Source organism: Triticum aestivum, chromosome 7D (assembly GCF_018294505.1).
Source record: "Triticum aestivum cultivar Chinese Spring chromosome 7D, IWGSC CS RefSeq v2.1, whole genome shotgun sequence".
Taxonomy (NCBI): domain Eukaryota; kingdom Viridiplantae; phylum Streptophyta; class Magnoliopsida; order Poales; family Poaceae; genus Triticum; species Triticum aestivum.
In genome coordinates, this window is record NC_057814.1 from 185,655,654 (window position 1) to 185,671,526 (window position 15,873).

Genomic DNA, 15,873 nt, shown 5'->3' on the forward strand with positions numbered 1-15,873 from the left:
CCGATGATTAATGATTTGTTTGATCAGTTGCAAGGAGCTAAGGTGTTTTCGAAGATCGATCTGTGATCAGGATATCACCAGCTGAAGATTAGGGAAAAAGATATACCCAAGATAGCTTTCACCACAAGGTACGGGCTTTACGAGTATACGGTCATGTCATTTGGATTGACTAATGCCCCTGCCTATTTCATGAGTATGGTGAACAACGTGTTCATGGAGTTCTTGGATAAGTTTGTAGTGGTGTTCATTGATGATATCTTGGTATACTCAAAGAATGAAGAGGAACACAAGGAACATTTGCGTTTAGTTCTCGAGAAGCTCGGGGAGCATCAGTTGTATGCCAAGTTCAGCAAATGTGAGTTTTAGTTGACGGAAGTTGGATTCCTTGGACATGTTATATCAGGAGAAGGTATAGCAGTAGACCCCACCAAGGTTAGTCAGTCACTGACTGGCTATCACCCACCACAGTTGGAGAAATCCGCAGTTTTCTTGGACTCGAAGCATATTATCGGAGATTTATTGAGAATTTCTCTAAAATTGCGAAGCCCATGGCCGAGTTGCTGAAGAAGGACACCAAGTTCAAATGGACAGAAGAATGTGAGGCCAGTTTTCTGGAGTTGAAGAAACGTCTGACTACAGCCCCAGTGCTAATTCCGCCAGATATACGCAAGGATTTCCAAGTGTATTGCGACGCATCTCGCTTAGGACTTGGAGGAGTACTTATGCAAGATGGAAGAGTTGTTTCGTATGCTTCACGACAACTTCGACCACATGAGTTAAATTATGCCACTCATGATTTGGAGTTAGCAGCCGTAGTGCATGCACTCAAGACCTGGAGACACTTTCTTATTGGAAACCGTTGTGATGTGTACACGGATCATAAGAGTTTGAAGTACATATTCACCCAGAAGGAGCTGAACCTCAGGCAGAGGAGATGGTTGGAGCTTATAAAGGATTATGACATGAGGCTGCATTATCATCCAGGAAAGGCAAATGTCGTAGCAGACGCTTTGAGCCGGAAGAGTTATGTCAATACTCTCTTAATGGGAGGGATGCCAAGGGAGTTAACTGAGGATCTCAGGGAACTTCGTTTGGAGATTGTTCCCAGAGGTTTTGTTGCAGCAATGGAAGTTCAATCTACATTGTTGGGAAAGATTCGTGAAGCTCAGAAGGATGATAAGGAAATTGCCGAGATAAAGGAGAGAATGAGCAAAGGAAAGGCCAAAGGTTTTCGTGAGGATGAGCACGACGCCTTGTGGTTTGAGGACCGCATTTATGTGCCCAATAATGCAGAGATCAGGAAGTTGATACTACAGGAAGCTCATGACTCACCATACTCGATACACCCCGGAAACACCAAGATGTATTTGGATTTGAAGGAACATTTCTGGTGGACTGGAATGAAGAAGGATATTGCCGAGTATGTAGCCGTATGTGATGTATGTCAGAGAGTGAAGGCAGAACATCAAAAGCCAGCAGGATTTACTTCAGCCTATGCCGATACCCGAATGGAAGTGGGATAAGCTTGGCATGGATTTTATCACCGGATTACCCAGGACCCGATCGGGATATGATTCTATCTGGGTAGTAGTGGATCGGTTGACCAAGGTAGCTCACTTTATCCTAGTGAAAACCACCTATACAAGTGCGAAGTTGGCCAAGATATACATGACCAGGATCGTATGTCTGCACAGAGTTCTGAGGACCATCGTATCAGATAGAGGAACATAGTTTACTTCAAAGTTTTGGCATCAGTTGCACCAGACCTTGGGTACCAGGCTAGAGTTCAGTACAGCCTTTCATCCACAGACAGATGGACAGACTGAGAGAGTCAATCAGATTCTGGAGGACATGTTGAGAGCTTGTGCGCTAGATTATGGATCTAGTTGGGATGACAACTTGCCCTACGCGGAGTTCTCATACAACAACAGCTACCAGGCCAGTTTGAAGATGGCACCGTTCGAAGCCCTGTATGGAAGAAGGTGCAGAACACCGTTGATGTGGGATGAAGTTGGAGACCGTCAGTTGTTTGGACCAGATTTGATCAAAGAGTCAGAGGAGAAGGTTAAACTGATTCAAGATAGACTAAAGGTAGCTCAGTCCAGGCAGAAGAGTTATGCAGATTCAAAATGCAAGGAGGTAGTCTATGAAATCGGAGACAGAGCATATCTGCGAGTGTCGCCTCTGCGAGGAGTTAAACGTTTTGGAGTTAAGGGAAAGTTAGCCCCGAGATTTGTAGGACCATACCGAGTTTTGGAACGTATGGGAGAGGTTGCCTACAAATTGGAGTTACCTGAAGGACTGTCAGGAGTTCATGATGTGTTTCACGTTTCCCAGTTGAAGAAGTGTCATGCAGAGATGGCCGATATTCCTCTGAGAGATACAGTGCCCCTGGAAGCAATTCAGTTGGACAGTGATTTGACCTATGAAGAGAAACCTGTCAAGATTCTCGAGTTTGCCAGCCGAGTTACTCACAGTAAGGTTATCAAGTTTTGCAAAGTTCAGTGGAGCCACCATACCGAGGATAAAGCCACCTGGGAACGATAGGATGATCTACGGAAAGACCACCCACACCTGTTTTCTAGCCAACCCGAATCTCGAGGGCGAGATTCATCTTAAGGGGGGTAGGTTTGTAACATCCCAAATTTTCAAATTGGAATGTTATACATAGGTCATTCATGCATATCATATTTTATTGCATTTCGTTTTGCGATCCTCGAAATTCTAAGCAACTCAAGGACCCTCGGAGAGAGTTAGGGATTTCATAGTTCTCATATTTGAATTTTCTCAAATATCGAAACAAGGATCACTTTGGTTTTAATTATTTTTTCTCTCCGAAATATTTCATATTAAATAATTTATGAGAGGAGATAATATGACTTCTCCAACATAAATGAAATTTGGAGGAAAAATATTAAAATCAAATAAATATTTTATTTTGGATTTTATCGTTATTTTATTTGAATTAGGAAAATATGCATTTTTAAAAATTTGCATTTTAGGGCCAAGAAAATGTTCATCTTGTTCTATATATTTTATTTAGACGATGAAAATTTGTTTTGCCATTTTTAGATTTTTATTTATTTTTCTAGGATTTTTTCGGCGAAATCCGTTTAAAAAAACTTTTGGACCGCGCCGGGCTGCAGCCCAGCCGGCCCATCCCGCTCGCGCCGCCTCCCCCTCTCGTGCGGACGCCGGACTCCGGCGAGGAGGAGTTCGGGTCGGCCTCGCCGCCCCCTCGCGCAAGCCGAGGCCCCCGGGGCCCCTTTTTAAGCCGCCGCCCCCCTCCCCCTCGCCTCCTCATCCCAGCGCGCCGCCAGCCCCGCCCGCACCCGAGCCGCCGCGCCGCTAGCCGCCGCCCCGCGCCACTCCATCGTCGCCTTCTGCCACCGCCCCGACGCTGCGCCGCCCCGCCGGAGGTAGCCGACGCCGCCGCCGCTGTTCGTCATTTTTTTCGGTTAACCGTTTGGTTTTTTTCGAAACCCTAGATCTATTTTTTTAATAGATCGGTTTGGTTTTTTTGGTTTTCGTTAGTCAGCGGACGTTCGTCCGTACGTTCGTTTTAACGAACGCTGATCGCCAGTTAATCACAAACAGCGAACGTTCGTTCGTTAGCCTGTTCGTCAGTTTTTCTTTTTCCAGGGTTTTTCCGCGATTATTTTCGATCGTGATTCCTGCCCTCATCTTCGAACTAGTTTATCTTTTCGCTCGTTTATCCAAATCAGGTGAAACAAGCGCCTAGATCTTCGTCTCGAAGTTCTCTTTCTGTTTAACCAACTTGAACAAGATTTTGATACAGTAAAATTTGACTTTAGTCCAAATTAGTAATCGGATCTTGTTTCTTTCATAGTTCGAGTTTCGTTGCTCCGTTTGATTTGATTCTTTTTTTGCGAATCGGAGTCCTTCATCTGAACTTTCTGATTAGATCTTCTTATTTGAGTTTTACCCGTGCATCATTGCTTGAGTGCTTATCTATGCTATTGTTTGTTTGCGATAGAATTCCCGGAGTGCGAAACGTGCTACTACGAGTCACTAGGTTTTCCGGATCGTCAGCAAGGCAAGTAACACATTGATCATATTTTTTTCATACCCAGTTTTTTTGTATTAGTTCCAATCCTCAAACATTGCATGATTAGGATGTGATTAACTTGTGGGTTTGAGAAGTAGATGATGAGGTATAACCTATTACCTGTTTATTATCGAACCTTGGGAGTTACTTCTACGCTATGCTTATATTGTTATGCTATGCTCGTAGACGTGGTTTGGTTTGAGAGATCCATGACAGATGTGAGTTGTAAATTAATGGTTCAACTTAAGGTGGCAACTTTAATACACATCTGGGTGGATTGCTTGTGGGCACCTGAAGAATCCAGTGTTGTCCTAGGATATCCCGGAGTACCTGTGTGATCATCCTACGGTCCGCCACCCAGACTCAAAGGGATCATAAGATTATTCATGCTAGAAACTTCTGTGTGCAGTCACAAGCTATTATGGGCTCTAGCATAGTTGAGTATGTTGCATGACCTCTTTCGTGGTGGGCTAGCAGATGTAGAGGGAAAGTAGGTGTAACTGTCCACCCAGAGTAAAGAGTTAATGCTTCTGAAAGACTGTGTCTCGGTCATCCGTTTCTCAAACATCATGTAGTACGCGAAATCCAACGAAGGAGATCGAGTCTTGTGGGAAAAAGTGCGCAAACCTCTGCAGAGTGTATAAACTAATCATGGTTAGCCGTGTCCCGGGTTATGGACATCTCGAGTATCTGGTACTTGAATTATTGGTTGGATCTCATCACTCTAATTTAACTTGTTGGGTTGATAATTATTTTTAATTGGGATTGAGTTGGAGGAACCTTCTCAATGATGTTTCAACCACCATGATAGTTAAATAAAATATATTCCTTTGTTGTAGGGAAAAATTGGTTTTTCGCAAAAAATATTAACCATAGAGCCTCTACCGGCCATATATGCATATAGTGATAGCATTTATCTGTTCATTACTCTACTGTGTTACATTGCCAGCATATTCCATGTGCTGACCCGTTTTCGGGCTGCAACATATCATGTTGCAGACTTTTCAGACGAGGAGTAAGGTTCGCTAGGCCGTTGTCGTGCACTCAGCTATGCCGTTGGAGTTGATGGACTCACTTTAAATTCCAAGCCTTCCGCTGTTATCTTATTTAGATGGTCTTAAGTCATATTTATTGTAATAAGTTCTCTTTGGAGACTATCGATGTAATAAGTGTGTGATTGCTACTCTGTTATAAATCCTTCGAGTACTGTGTGTGTCAGCATTACCGATCCAGGGATGACACTGAAGCACAGAGACTTGACCGTCTGAGGTCGGGTCGCTACATGATATTTCACATTACTACGCCTAAGTTCAGTTTGGATGGTGTGCCATTTTGGCAGTACTAGGAGATAGATCGATTTGCGCCATCTACGAAGAGTTAAGGGCCTCTTTGATTCGTAGGAATCTAAAAACGTAGGAATAGGAGCCTCTTTGATTTATAGGAATCTAAAAACGTGGGAATAGGAACGATATAGAATTGCAATGTCATCTCATCTGAATACTACGAAAGGATTTTCTTTCAAGAGGGTTGAGTGATTCTAAATTTCCTACCGAATGTGGTACAAAGAATTTTTAAGAGGCAATCCTATAGGACACAATCATAGGAATCAAACACCATCATAGAAAAAATTCCTACGAATCAAAGAGCCCTTGGCGATACATCCCACTTATTAGAAACCAACATGGCTCACTCAAACATGCCTCTCGTAGCTCCACCAACCACCATATGCATCGGTATAGCTGATCATAGCTTTCAGCACAGCGTCGGCCCCGCCGTGATTTCCCGCTCTAGGAAATCGCCCAGGCCTGTCGTCTAGTCCTTCCCTAGCCGGCACCCTCCGCCCTCCGGTCACTCTCTCACCACACATGCATGGCCGACATGACATCCTGTCATCGCCGCGGCTGATTGTCCTTGCTTTCATGGCGAACTGTGTGCCTACCTACTCATGCTAGCCGGCCCCAACCTCGGGCGGTCCGTAATGTGCTGCAAAGGGCAACACATTGGTAAACTGTAATTTTGCAATGTCTGATTGGCTGTACCCCGGACGCCAAGAATGTTCTAGAACAACGGGATCGACTGCATTGGCTTTTTCCCCCTTTGAAAGGACGCTGATCTCTAATAATTGATGCGTGTATGTGAGCATCCGCGATTATACCGTGTTAAAAAAGAAATCTTCTTGTGGTTACTTTATTTCTCAATCTGGTCCTTCCATTCCATCGCGGGTAACCCTGCCGTCGCAAGCTGCCTGCTGATAGGATGCAGTATCCCTTATCAGATCTTAGCCAATCGGCCTTCCAAACTGAATATGCAACAACGAGTTCCACATGGTGTGTTGTTTATAGGCTATGGTTAGATCAGGCAAAGGGAGATATGCATGCACATCGTCGCAAAAGAAATTTGAGTTCTTTCGACAAGACAAAAGGCCCACTTTCTGCAGGAATCAGCATACGTGATGGCTGCATATTGTCACCACGCTCTGGTCATCAGTCTTTAGGGGAAAAGATCGCTCTTACCAGATCGAGGAGAATCCTTTGGCTGAAAGAACAAAGAAAGGTACAGCCAACCAAAATGGCTGAGAACTAAAAACACATTAGTTGTATTGTATCTTTCTCTTAGCTAAAATGGAGTCGAAAATGGACATCTGAATGACCATGTGTGTCCGGTTAATGCCATCGGCATACTTGATCCTTGAGTCAGCCAGGCGAGCTTGTGCTGCTCACGAATCTTAGATTCAGCTACCAGAGTAGTACTACTCTTGATAAGCAATAATTTCTGCTAACCACTCAAACAGTTTAAAGTACCAACTTTTGTGGGTTGCTAGAGGATTGCTTCAGTATCACCCTACTAGTATTAGGAATGATATACTCGAGGACTGCTCTTATAATACTACGTACAACGCCACCCAATTCCATGTAAGAGCAACTCCAATGGGGCGACCCATTTCGCCAGCCGCCGTCCACTTGGGTCGGCGCGGACACAAAAGGCGGCCCAACGCGTCGACCCAAACGGACACGTGTCTGCTTGGCATCCGCATGGCGACCCATTCCCGGCTCAATTTTGAGCCGGATTTGCGTCGGCGCGGACACGAGACAGACGCGCGCGCGCCTACTCCTCTCCCGGGGCCCGCCGGTCGGTGACAGCCACCACTATTTCCCTCAAAAACCCTCCCGCCCGCGTGCTCACACCCCACACCCGCCATCGACGACGCCATCGACCTCGACGCCGCCGCCGGCCTCGCCTACCTTGCCTTGTCCGGCGCCGCCGCCCCCTCCGGGAAAGGCAAGCCTCGTGCCCCGCGCAAGACCGTCGCCGTGACCAAGCCAAAGAAGCCGCTGGCACCCGAACAACGGGCAAGGCAGTCGGCCAAGAGGAAGGGCCGGAGGGACGCCGCGGACGCGAGGGATGAGGCCGCCGCGCAGGCCGTGGTCGTCGCCGCGGCGGCAACGAGGGAGGTGTTCTACATGCTAGGGTTAAACCCTGGCCGGCACGGACTCGTCCAAGCCGCCGCGGCCAGCACCGGCTCGTCGGCGTTTCCTCGGATGGTGCTGCCCGACTCGCCCCGCGCGTCGGCTTGCAAGCCGGTGCCCGGCTTCCACTTGTAACGCCCGGATAATCATGCTACAGTAATCTCACGTTAATGATGGCACGTCACCTCTGTCACTGTAATTAATCTCGGGTTAAATCAAAACCGTTTTAAATTTAAATCCTAAATAAGTCAAACGACAAAAGTTTTTCAAATATTAAAATAAAAATGTTCGGGAGATGCCATATTTTGCATAAGTAAATATGGTGTGGTAAACACATTTTTATAAAATGCGTAAATAGTTTAAATTGAAATAAAACAGAAAAGCAAATAAAGAAAACAAAAGAAATTACAAAAAAAGAAAACAAAACAAAACAACAACAAAAAACAAAAAGAGGAGCCCCCCACTGGACCCTGGCCCAACTAGGCCAACCCCCAGGCCCAGCCGGCCGGCCCACCGACACCCCACCTTATCCACTCCCCCCACTCACCACCGACACCTCCTCCCACTCCCCCGAAATATCTCCCTCCTCTGCCTCCCCCGATCTGGATCGGGAGGAGACCACCGTCGCCGTCGCGCTCGACCCCGCCGCCGCCTGGACGCCGCCGGAGCACTCCCCCGCCGGCCTGCTTCCCCTTCCTCCCCTGCGTGCGACGTCCCCGTCCCCCCACCCCGAGCCCCGCTGCCCAAACCCTACGCCTGCGGTGAGGCCCTCGGCCGTGCTCGTCCCCTCCCCTGCATCGCCGCGCTCCCCGCGTTCGGCCCGCGCCCGGGCCACGCGTCGCCCTGCCCGGCGTGCCTACACACGCCCGTGGTCGCGCCCTCTCCCCCGTGAGCAGCGCCCCTCCTCTCTTTCCCTCGACGCGCTCACCGCAGCCCCCGCGCCGGCCCTCGCCTCTGTCGCCCCTGTGCGTCGCCCGCCGCCCGCGTCAACTGCGCGCGCGCGATGGCGCTCCTGCCTTTGCTCGCCCCTCCTCGTGAACGCGCCCGCCACCCCCGTGCTCGGTTACGCCGCCCGCTGACGACCGCGCCCTGCCGTCCTCGCCACACGCGCTGCGAGGCCGAGCCCTGGCGCTTCTCCACTCAACGCCGGCGCCTTTGCAGCCCACCTCTGACAACCCCACGGCCATCCTCCGGAGCGCCTCGTCGCGTTGCGTCTGCCGAGCCCCCTCACGGATCCAGCCGTCGCCGGAGATGGCCGGCCGGCGAGCACCTCCCTCTCTCCCCGACCTCGTCGCCCGCTTCGCCCAGCCGAGCCCGCGGCCACCCCCCTCCGTCGACGCTCCATCTCCGGCCGCTGCGGCCTGGGTCTCCCCTGACCAGCGCCGTGGCCGCCGGCGCCCTGTTGCGCTGGGTCGTGGCCTCCGCCCGCAACGCCCACGCACCCGTAGCGCCCGCACCCGTTGGGCCAAACCCGCTGTGGCCCCTGGGCCACTGCCAGGTGGGGCCTCGCCCCCCCCCCCTGAGCCACTGCCCCTGGGCCTGAACCCCCGTGGCCCTATGACACATGGGGCCCAGCCCACAGAACGAAAAGAAAAGAAAAATAATAATAATAATAATAAAATGATTTAAAAAATAAATAAAATAATATAATAAAAATAATAAATTAATTAATAAATATATAAATAAAAAAGTAATAAAAATAAATTTAATTAATTAATTAATTAACTAAATTAATTAAGTTAATTAATCCTGTTTAAATTAATCTAATTAGATAATTAATTTAACTAAACAGTAGTTAATTAGGTAACAGCCCCTGACAGGTGGGACCCACCTGTCAGGTTGACCAGGTCAACGGTCAACGTTGACTGCTGACGTCAGCATGACATCATGCTGATGTCATAAATCCATTTTCGAATTAAATTAAATAATTAATTAAATTCCAGAAATTAATAAAATCTTTAGAAAATCATATCTTTTAATCCGTAACTCGGATTAAAATATTTTCAACATGAAAGTTGCTCAGAACGACGAGACGAATCCGGATACGCAGTCCGTTCGTCCACCACACCTCCCTAACCTATCGAACTCGCAACTTTCCCCCTCCGGTCCATCTGTCCGAAAACGCAAAACATCGGGAATACTTTCCCGGATGTTCCCCCCCTTCGCCGGTACCACCTACTGTCGCGTTAGGACACACCTCGCACTGCTCATTGTCATGTCACGCATCGTCATGTTTATGTTTGCATTGTATTTACTGTTTCTTCCCCCTCTTCTCTCCGGTAGACTACGAGACCGACACTGCTGCTGCCCAGTTCGACTACGGAGTTGACGACCCCTCCTACTTGCCAGAGCAACCAGGCAAGCCCCCCCCTTGATCACCAGATATCGCCTATTCTTCTCTATACTGCTTGCATTAGAGTAGTGTAGCATGTTACTGCTTTCCGATATCCTATCCTGATGCATAGCCTATCCTTGCTACTACTGTTGTTACCTTTACCTGCAATCCTACATGCTTAGTATAGGATGCTAGTTTTCCATCAGTGGCCCTACATTCTTGTCCGTCTGCTGTGCTATACTATCGGGCCGTGATCACCTGGGCGGTGATCACGGGTATATACTTATATACTATATACATGACACATGTGATGACTAAAGTCGGGTCGGCTCGTAGGAGTACCCGCAAGTGGATCTTTGTGGCGGAGCGACAGGGCAGGTTGAGACCACCTAGGCGAGAGGTGGGCCTGGCCCTGGACGGCGTCCGCGGTTACTTCGACATAACACGCTTAACGAGTTCTTGGTATTTGATCTGAGTCTGGCCATTTGGTCTATACGCACTAACCATCTACGCGGGAGTAGTTATGGGTATCCCGGCGTCGTGGTATCAGCCGAAGCCTTCGTGACGTCAGCGACTGAGTGGCGCGCGCCGGATTGGACTGGAACGCCACTAGGCTAGGTCTGCTTCCGGCCGCGTACGCAACGTGCAGGTGTGCATAGGGCGATGGGCCCAGACCCCTGCGCGCATAGGGTTAGACCGGCGTGCTGACCTCTCTGTTGTGCCTAGGTGGGGCTGCGACGTGTTGATCTTCGAGGCCGGGCATGACCCAGAAAAGTGTGTCCGGCCAAATGGGATCGAGCGTGTTGGGTTATGTGGTGCACCCCTGCAGGGAAGTTTATCTATTCGAATAGCCGTGTCCCTCGGTAAAAGGACGACCCGGAGTTGTACCTTGACCTTATGACAACTAGAACTGGATACTGAATAAAATACACCCTTCCAAGTGCCAGATACAACCCGGTGATCGCTCTCTAACAGGGCGACGAGGAGGGGATCGCCGGGTAGGATTATGCTATGCGATGCTACTTGGAGGACTTCAATCTACTCTCTTCTACATGCTGCAAGATGGAGATGGCCAGAAGCGTAGTCTTCGACAGGACTAGCTATCCCCCTCTTATTCTGGCATTCTGCAGTTCAGTCCACTGATATGCCCCTTTACACATATACCCATGCATATGTAGTGTAGCTCCTTGCTTGCGAGTACTTTGGATGAGTACTCACGGTTGCTTCTCTCCCTCTTTTCCCCCTTTTCCTTTCTATCTGGTTGTCGCAACCAGATGCTGGAGTCCAGGAGCCAGACGCCACCGTCGACGACGACTCCTACGACACTGGAGGTGCCTACTACTACGTGCAGCCCGCTGACGACGACCAGGAGTAGTTAGGAGGATCCCAGGCAGGAGGCCTGCGCCTCGTTCGATCTGTATCCCAGTTTGTGCTAGCCTTCTTAAGGCAAACTTGTTTAACTTATGTCTGTACTCAGATATTGTTGCTTCCGCTGACTCGTCTGTGATCGAGCACTTGTATTCGAGCCCTCGAGGCCCCTGGCTTGTATTATGATGCTTGTATGACTTATTTATGTTTTAGAGTTGTGTTGTGATATCTTCCCGTGAGTCCCTGATCTTGATCGTACACATTTGCGTGCATGATTAGTGTACGGTCAAATCGGGGGCGTCACAAGTTGGTATCAGAGCCGACTGCCTGTAGGAATCCCCCTTTCCACACTCCTTGGCCGAAGTCGAGTCTAGACATTACAAAACTTTTACTAACATGGCTGTGTGTCTTACGGGCCCACGTCGCCATTGGGTGGTACTAGGATCTTTTACTCCTCGACCTTTACTCTGGGACTCTGAACTCTCTTCTACTCGGGTTAAACGAATTTACTAACTCTAACACTAGGATCCCGTGACCGCATTCACCCCAAAGTTGGATAAGCCATAGTTGTTTCTTAGAATAGTATTTTGAACAATTCACACACTGTCATTTGACTCCTTTGAAACGTCTTTGCTTTCAGATGGAACCCACGAGGCAGGTCGTGCGCCACACGACGGCCATTGGTGCCTCGGGATCACCGGCTGTGCTAGCTGAGATGATGACCTATCTGGGTTATCGCTGGCACCCTGAGTACACCGTCTACGAGGAGTACCAGGACTTTAACCAGGAGCAGTACCGTGCCATCGTCCACCTCTACTCGCGGGAGTATGACTCCACTACTGTGCTGCACACCGCACATGGTGTTGGTGTGACCATCGATATGGCTGTCCACGATGCTGCCTATGCTGCTCTGACACGTCTTCGTGGAGAGTATCGGGAGTTGGACACCTCCCCTTTCAGGCACATTGCTATCGCATCTGATGTTGGTGCGGAGGGATACTATACTGCTGCCTACTCCACTGTCACCCGAGAGCCCTTCTACCATCAGAACCTGGTTCTGCATGCTGATGGGCTGGATCGAGCTAACCGAGCTCTTCGCCACGAGATGTACACCACCCGTCAGCACCTTTACCGTGCTCTGACGCTGCTGCACCCCTTTGTCCGATCTGGACAGCTACCGCGTACTGCGATCTACCCAGCCAGGACCGTGATGCCCCACGGTGTCGGTTGGCCAGAAGGTGGGAGGCTACTCTCCCGCACTTGGTCCTCTTCTGCCACCTGAGCGTCGGGCTCTACACCTGAGTATCCGCGGCCCCCAGTCTGCTGACGTGGAGGGCTATCCGTTGCCTCACTACCAGCTGTCGGGCTACGATTACCTCCACAGTACCTCTTGGGACTGATGTAGGCTTGCTTGTAGAGTTAGATGCATTCGCCGCGAGCCTGTGTGCCGCCTATGATGTTTTAGTCTATGTACTGAACTCTGTGTACTGAACTCTATGCATGACCCCTTTTGTAAGTTATGCCGACTACTATGTAGTAGCTATCGTGCTCCTTTCATTATGCATGTTTCATCATGAATGATCCTTGTCTTTGCAAATTTCTCAATGCTGAACCCCTGTTATATATTAGCAGGATGGTTAGACCAGGTGGTCGTGGTAGTGGTGGCAATGCCCCACCACCGCCTGAGTACATGGCTGGAATGATCCAACAGTTCGAACTGAACCGTCAATTCATGGAAAATATGATGGCTCAGTTTCCTCGCCCCAATATGAACCAGCAGCCAGCCCAAGTGACTCTTCAAGATTTCATACGCCTCAACCCAACCATCTACCGCAGCTCAACTCTGCCTCTGGATGCTGATGACTGGCTCCGTGACATCACCTATGAGATGGAGTCTGCCGATGTAGCCCCTGCCAGCTATGTCAACTTTGCTTCCTTCTTTCTGAAGGGACCCGCAGCTCAATGGTGGGACAGCCACAGGCGTACTCTGCCAGCTGGAACAATCATCACCTGGCCAGACTTCCAAGCTGCTTTCCGTGCCCGCTTCATTCCTCAGGGAGTCATGGACCGGAAGAAGCGTGAGTTCCGCAACCTCACCCAAGGCAACAAAACTGTTGAAGCTTATCAACGGGAGTTTCTGGACTTGTCTCGCTATGCTGAAGAGGACATTGCAACTGATGCATGCAGGCAGGAGAAGTTCCGTGATGGCCTTCAAGCTGACATCAAGCTCGCACTTCTAGTGCATGACTTTGCTGATTTCGCCACCCTGGTGAACAAGGCCATCAATGTCGAAACTGGTCTGCAGGAATACCAGAGCTCTCACAGGCGCAACCGTGACACGGGCTCATCTTCGGGCTCGCCCTCACAGAAGCGTAAGATATGGATCCCGAACAGCATGTACCATCCAAATGCATCTGCCCCAAGGCAGACCTATGCTGCACCTCGTCTGCCTCCACCACCATCTAGGCAGTCAAGACTTCCAGATCCACCATCCCAAGCCCCTGTTCCCACTCCCAATAATGGCTTGTGCTTCAGGTGTGGCCAACCAGGGCACCGTGCTAGAGAATGCAACCAGAACCAGAATCAACTGGCCCTTCCAGCAACTGGCCGTGGTAACAACCAGCCCCGCAACAACAATGCTAAGTCTTATGGTCGTGCTCATGCCAACCACGTTGATCTCAATGAAGCTCAAGACCAGCCTGCTACTGTGATGGGTACACTCCTCGTAAATTCAGTACCAGCATCCGTTTTATTTGATACAGGTGCATCGCATTCATTCATGTCAGAAGATTTTGCATACAAGCACGACGTTAAATGTGAGGAGATGAACACCTCGGTATTGGTCAAAACCCCAGTGGGACAGTGTCAAACCTCCCTGGTTGGCATCGACGTCCCCGTGGAAATCGAAGGGCTGGAATTCTATGCCTCTCCCATTATCCTGAAGTCGTCTAACATCGACCTCGTTTTGGGGATGGATTGGCTGAAAGCGCATACTGCTTCTATAGTTTGCGCCACTAAGATCGTTCATCTACTTCACCCTTCAGATGAAATAGTTGCTTACCAAGCTCATCTGGTGCAAAATGCCGAGGCCATGCTCTATGCATTGAATGCATTGAACGCTGCACCACTCGAGGGCATTGAAAACATTCCCGTCGTGCGTGAATTCCTCGACGTCTTCCCTGAAGAACTTCCAGGGATTCCCCCTGCTAGAGCTGTCGAATTCATCATCGACTTGAAACCAGGCACCACTCCTATAGCCAAGCGACCCTACAAGATGCCGCCGCATGAACTCCTTGAGCTTAAGGAGGAAATCGACAATTCTCTTCGCAAAGGATTCATTCGCCCAAGTTGCTCTCCTTGGGGAGCACCTTCTCTCTTTGTCAAGAAGAAGGATGGGACAAACCGATTAGTTCAAGACTACCGTCCTATAAACCAAGCTACCATTCAGAATAAGTATCCTCTTCCTCGGATCAATGATTTGTATGATCAACTGGCTGGTTCGTCAGTGTTCTCTAAGCTCGACTTGAGGTTGGGTTACCACCAGATCCGTGTTCGCGAGGAGGATATCCCAAAGACCGCCTTCGTGACTCGCTATGGTTCATACGAGTACACCGTCATGTCTTTCGGTTTAACCAATGCTCCAGCCACCTTCTCTCGTCTGATGAACTATATATTCATGGATTACCTCGACAAGTTCGTCGTGGTTTATCTGGATGATATCCTGGTATTTTCCAAGAACGAAGAAGGACATGCTGAACATCTTCGACTTGTGCTGGAAAAGCTACGAGAGCATCAACTATATGCCAAGTTCTCCAAATGTGAATTCTGGCTACCAGAAGTAACCTATCTTGGGCATGTCATCTCTAAGGATGGTATTGCCGTCAACCCCGAGCGAGTTCAGGCTATTCTTGATTGGACTCCTCCCAAGAACGTTAAGCAAGTCAGAAGTTTTCTCGGTCTCGCCAGCTATTGCCGTCGATTCGTCGAGAACTTCTCCAAGATCGCCAGGCCTCTGACTAACCTGTTACATAAGGGCGTCAAGTTCCAATGGACAGACAAATGTCAGGAAAGTTTCCAGGCACTCAAAGACAAGTTGACTTCTTCCCCAGTTCTAGCTCCACCTGATACTAAGAAGGACTTCGTCATTTACTGCGACGCTTCCCGTCAAGGATTAGGCTGTGTCCTAATGCAAGACCGCAAAGTGATTGCTTATGCCTCTCGGCAATTGCGCCCTCACGAAGAGAACTACCCAGTTCATGACCTCGAACTTGCTGCTGTCATTCATGCGCTGAAGCAGTGGCGACATTACCTTCTTGGTAATCGTTGCGAGATCTTCACTGACCACCAAAGTCTGAAGTATCTGTTTACTCAGCCAGATCTGAACCTCCGTCAGTAGATTTGGATGGAGCTTGTTGCAGACTTTGACTTGGGTATTTCCTATACGCCAGGCAAGGCTAATGTAATGGCTGATGCCTTGAGCCGCAAGTCTTACTGCAACCACCTCCAGGTTCACAAAGTTCAGCCCTCGCTTGTTGAAGAATTCAGGAAGCTGAACCTCCATATTGTTCCTCCGGGTGCACTCGCTCCCCCTCCTAAGGAGTTTGGCAAGGTGAACCTCCACGTTGTTACCCAGG